Source organism: Coffea arabica, chromosome 8e, assembly GCF_036785885.1.
Source record: "Coffea arabica cultivar ET-39 chromosome 8e, Coffea Arabica ET-39 HiFi, whole genome shotgun sequence".
NCBI classification, from domain to species: Eukaryota; Viridiplantae; Streptophyta; class Magnoliopsida; order Gentianales; family Rubiaceae; genus Coffea; species Coffea arabica.
This window is the reverse complement of record NC_092324.1, coordinates 15,896,589-15,902,588: the sequence shown is the minus strand read 5'-3', so window position 1 is coordinate 15,902,588 and position 6,000 is coordinate 15,896,589.

The following is a 6,000-nucleotide window of genomic DNA, read 5'->3' as shown; positions in this document are numbered from 1 at the left end:
TAATCCTGCGATGAAGTTGCATGTTTAGTCAATGATTGATAGTTAAAATCTTGGCATTTGGTGAGCATGTTTTGCATGATGAACTGGAAAGAAAATCACGGCAAGAATGGTGCAGGAAAGAAAACTTCTTCTACGTTGTTTGCATGCATGAGATAAAGAGAAAATTGTATTTTAACCCTTTAATTTTTGTTTAATTCTAGTATGGCCCAGAAACTTTGAAAAATCAATCAGTTTGGTCCCTTTTAAGTGTCAATTTCTGTTGGTATGTTTTAATATGTTTTGGGCAGATTGTAGTTTTTGGTCATTTCCAGTTTTAATTCGGATTTTGGTGATTTTAGTGTTTTGTTGTTTAATCATAGTAAATAGTTTTTCGTTTATTTTGTGAGAGTTTCTTTTTAGTTTTGGTTTGGGCTGTGGTTTCACCTTAAGTCCTTAATACATTTCCTTTTTGGATTTTTAGTATTAAATCGGCCCCTTAAGCTTTCCTTTTCCATTCCATTGGATCCTAGAGTTGTGAATATGGGCTGTTTAGCTATTTAAAGGCTTTAACATTTATGTGATTATTTGCGATTACTTGACTTTTTCATTACTTATGGACATTTGGAGTTCCCAAGAACGTTCAATTGGGCATGAATGATGGGTTAAGGGTTGCCATTGGGTCTTTAGTAGCTGCTATGTTAGAAATTTGATCAATAATTTGCTTTTCTTGGAAATTATGCATTATTTGGTTTCATTTAAGTTGCAATTGGGAAGAATTTGGTGGTTTGTTAGTACCCCTTTTGAAGTTTCTAAGGTGTTCTGAGTTTCCTTTTTGCCTTTTATTCTACTTATCTTTAAAGTGGTGCATTAATCCCTTGCTTTGATGGTTTTAGCCCAAGTTATCTCTTTCTTTGATGACTCTAGCCCAAGTTAAGTCTTGTTCACTTCACTAACATCACAAACGGGGAGGTATAACTTCTTTTATCCTTTTTTGTCTCTCCTCTATGTGATCCAACATGCTAAGTGAGAATTGCATGTCTACTTTGCTTTCCTTGCCTTTCCTTAATTCCTTTCATTTATTTCATTTACTTTTGCTTTTATTAAGTTATGCTTTTATGGGGTATGTGTACACCTCTTGGCTTGTAATAGATAGGGCTCGGAGAGCATTTTTATTCACTTTTCCTCTTCCCCATTTGTTTTAGTTAGCAAATGTAATAGGTTCATTAGCTTGATTGCTTGCTTTTGTTGCTACGTGTTAATTTGCTTTATTAGGCTCTTGCATTTAGTCGAGCATGCTAAGTGTTATGTGCTACGTGTTCATAGGTGATTGGCATGTCTACTTGCTTTCTATAGTCATAGATGAATGTGATGGATGAATGCGTCACCGTGGCTAGTCCAACGCTGGTCATGTTTTTTCCCCTTGAGCTCTTACAAGTCCAATGCTTGTGAGAGATCGTTAGAAAAGGGCTAGTCCAATGCTAGACCCAATAGGCTGTCCCCTCTCATACTTGCATGTCTCACTACATTTCATACATTTTTCTTAGTTTTCTAGCATTTGGCATGCTCCTCCAATCCTTTCCCCTTCATTTTAGGTTTTTGCATTCTCATGCTAGTTATAGGGTACATTTGCTTGAGAGTCCACTTTCGGTAAGGGAAACGAGCGAGTGTGTCTACAAAATAGCCTTAGCACGCTAGTTCTTCCTTCTAATCAAAGGGAAAATCAAAATCATGAAGTTAGAAGTCATTCCCGTACCCGACTTGATGCATTCCTCTAGGTTCATACACTCTCATTTTTATCATATCACTTCCTCACTTTTTTATCCACATTTTCTCACTACTTATATTTTTCTCACTCCACATGCCATGTTCACATTTCTCTTCTTTCCCTATCATTCATTTATTTTCTACCTCACAAATTGCACCCAATTGCACTTATATGCATTTACTACCATTTATACCATATTTTCATCCACTTGCACACAAACACCTTCATTTTCTCAATTGGCACACATGCACTTTTCTTACATTTGCACACATTGCATTTTTCTTAAATTTGCACACATTGCACTTTTCTTACATTTGCACACATTGCACTTTTCTTAAATTTGCACACATTGCACTTTTCTTACATTTGCACACATTGCATCTTTCTTACATTTGCACACATTGCACTTTTCTTACATTCGCACACTTGCACTTACATTTGTATTTCTATCTTATTTTGCATTCCTCTTACATTTTTCACACTTGCACTCATATTTGGGTCTTCATTTGCATTACCCGTGACCTCTATGAGAGTTTTCCTTATTGGCCATCACAACTCATGTGATTGGGATAAAAAAGCCTCATAAGAGACATTTTAGATTTAGGATTGCATTTTTTTCATCCATTAGTCACATCCAACGTGCAACACATATTTTGGGTAGAAGAATTAGGAAAAGTGGGGCTAAGTCACGCAACTAGTTTTGGCTAGGGTAAGGGAGTGCCTTAGGCTTTGCCTTTGCCTTCTCCCTTATCAAATGTGACCTCCGATTCGTTTCTTTGGTTACGTAGACCTAAAATTTCTTTAAAAAGGGTTTGTTACTTTTCTTTCCAAAAAATCACTTTTTGGGTGACTTGGTACACCCTAACTCTATACCAAGTGGCGACTCCATTTTCCATTCAAAAAACCCTTTTTGAAACTTTGTTTAGCCAAACCGTCGTATTTCACAATCCCACGGCCTTTTATTTTCATTTTCACACACGTTCACATACATATCCCACACACTACTTTCACATCTCAAAAAGTGGGGCGCGACAGTTGGCGACTCCACTGGGGACTTCCTAAGTGGGTCCAAGCATTTGATTTAGCTATTCTTTTCCTTTTTTCTACCCTTTTTATGCATAGCATTTGGATATTAGGGTTGCATTTTCCTTTTTAGGACTTTTTGCCTCGAGCGCGTATCAGACTATTCCCTCACTCACGTATGTATGATTGGTTGTTTGGATGTATGTTGTACTTGTTTTATCTCGCGCTTTGCATTGCATTTGGAGGGGGGTGTGTGTCACTTTTAGAGCCTCGCGTTGGTTCTCAACCCCTTCCCTCAAAATAGGGAACACTTCATACGTGCACGTTTATTTACTGTTATCCCATTTTATTTTATTTTCGTGGGCTCTTTCCCACACCGCCTTGTAGGACTAGGAATGGTTTCTCTAGGTACGTGGATGGTGTGCTCTGCGCCCATAGCAGTACCTAGGGGACCGCTCGAGCCACCGACCGAGGGTCTTGGGATTGATGACCCATTCCCTTAGGTCTGAAGGCTTGGGGACCTTTTTAAACCTTATCGAGTCTAGTTGCATTAGTGAGCCCCAGTCTCATGCATCCATGTTAGAGTTTTCCTAGGTTAGAGTCAGCCTCACCCTTTTTTTATGCACATTAGGCACGAGGGAAGGGGTTCCACCCCTTTTATTTGCTTTTATTGTATCTCTTTTCTTAATTGCTCCCAATATGTTATGTGTACTATCAATTGCACTAACCATTTCTTTGTTTTCTTGGCCTGCATTCATGTGCTTTAGCAACAAGAGGCCTCTTTGGCACTCTTTTAGTGGCTTACCCACTAGATAACTCACATGTTTAAATTTCAATCATTACACTTAATTTTCAATAAGTACATTTCATTATAGACCTTTTCCCCCGATGCATTAGTTATGTCCTTTAGGCCATATTTGTCACATATTTACATCGCTTTAATAAATGGCATCACGCATAAACCATAGAAAGGGAATGCCATTTAGGGGATCCCGTGTTAGGAATAAGCCGCCTTGTGTCTCGGATACTTAATCCAAGGAGACTTGCACGTTTATATTTTTGTACCATCCAAAGGGGTAGTGCACAAGGTAAGGTAGGATCCGATCCTTTCCATGACCCTGGGGCGATCTTTGGTACATTAGAATATGAGCATCTAACAATCATTCTTTGGCCATTTTTAACATAGTTGGTAAAAATCCCTTGCTTAAAGGACATTAACTTGAAGAAATTCGCAAATAATTCTTCATTACTGAGACAATAAACAAATTGAGGCCAAAATTTGATTTTAGGAGGCTCATAGACTAATGCATCTCAATAATTTTGAAATCACCAATGGCCGGACAATTCAATCAATCCATTTTGCCAATTCATTCATTTTAAGACAATATAGTCGATTTTGAATAAATCGTCAGTTCCGTTCAATTTTATTTGACCAGTTTACCCTTTTTCGGGTGATCTAATCAATTTTGAATAAATCATTCGATCCATTTGACCGATTTGCCTAGTTTTAGGGCAATTTGGTTGGTTTTTGAATAAATCATCATTGCACTCGATCTGTTTGATCAATTGATTTCATTCAATTCATTTGATTCATTTTTAGGGTTATCCATTCATTTTTGAATAAATAATCAAATTTCATTCAATGCATTTGACCATTTTACCCTTTTTAGGTAATCGAGTCAATTTTGAATAATTTATCAATTTCATCATATCCTCTTGATCCGCTTATTCCTTTTTAGGATTTAAGTCTAAAATTCACTGAATAAATTAGTCGAGGCATTGCAATCCTTTCAAGAGTAAGCTCTCTTTCACATATCATGTGTTGATCAAATTAAGCAATCCATTCGGACTTTATCCTCATTTTTTAGGACGAATGTTTCTTCTCACTCCAAATTGGCCAAATTTTTCAAATCATTTTTTACCCAATTAGTTGATCGGATTCATCAGGTATTGTATGGTGCCTACCCTAGAGGATTGCATTTTCATGATAGGCCTACCCTTGGCATAAAAGGGTTCCCCCATAGGACATGCATACCGATTTTATAGTCTTGATTACTAACTCAGGGTATTTTCCTTTTGTTTTTTCCCCCTCCCCCCTGCATTCATAAAAAATATTTCAATAAGGCCATACAATGTGAATTCGAAAATTCATCTGAAAGCGCTCGTGTAAAACATCTAAGGGATTTCATTGCTCAAAGGAAAAGGGGGCTATTAAGAGAGAAAAGTGTGTATACACGTGTAAAGGAGTTCTTTAGAATTTTTCTCATATGTATTGCTTTTAAAATTTTTCAAACATTGGCAATAATGAAGCTTTTGTTCAGACAATTATTTGTTTTGTATAATACTCGTGTACATTTCATTCTTTATTGAGCTCATTAAGAGATTTCATGATGAATTTTGAGAAATAAGACCGAATTGAGAGTTTTTTCAACCTCCAGCCTGAAAATTCGCAAATGTATGCTTTCTAAAATCCTTGTGTACACTAGATTGGTGATCCGAGCTACACAATAAGAGTGCTCAAAAATTAAAAGAGGTCACTCAGGAGGCCCATGAGATACCTTTCTCCTTCACTTAACCCCAAAATAAAAATCAGTCACATTGATTGATAAGTTGCAAATTGGGGCGATCTTTGCTTAAAAATGCCTACTGTGTCTAATCTAGTTCAATCCACATCTAAGTGAAAGCAAAAATGTGCATTATTCTTATTTGTTTTGAAAATTTGGAATGACACTTCGAGCATTCGTTTCACTACCTATACAGATTTTTATCATTTGCTCTCCCATTTGAGCCTATAAAAGAATAATTTCGTTCCAAATAAACGCCTTGATGATCACTACCCTTCATTGGAAAATTTTCAAATATCAAAAAGGGGAATGGATTATCAATGACCATTTCGTTACTTTGGTTGTCATGAGGTGTAAGAATGATACTTTGGCCATCGTTTCTACAACCTAAACACTATTTATCCCTTGCATCCTTATTTGAGCTAAAATGGGTGGTTCTTTTCAAAGCACCTATGATCGCACCCCACATTGGGAAAGGAGATTGAAAAAAAAAAAAGAAGAAAAAAGAGAAGAAAGGGAATTGCAAAATTGGGGAAATTTTGGTTCTACCATTAATATCTGGGCTTCAATTTTAAAAAAAGAAAAGAGAAAAGAAAATGAAGAGTTTTGTCCGCGCGGATCGGGGTCTTCCTCAGTCAGTTAATTCAGATACATGCAAGAAATTTCGCA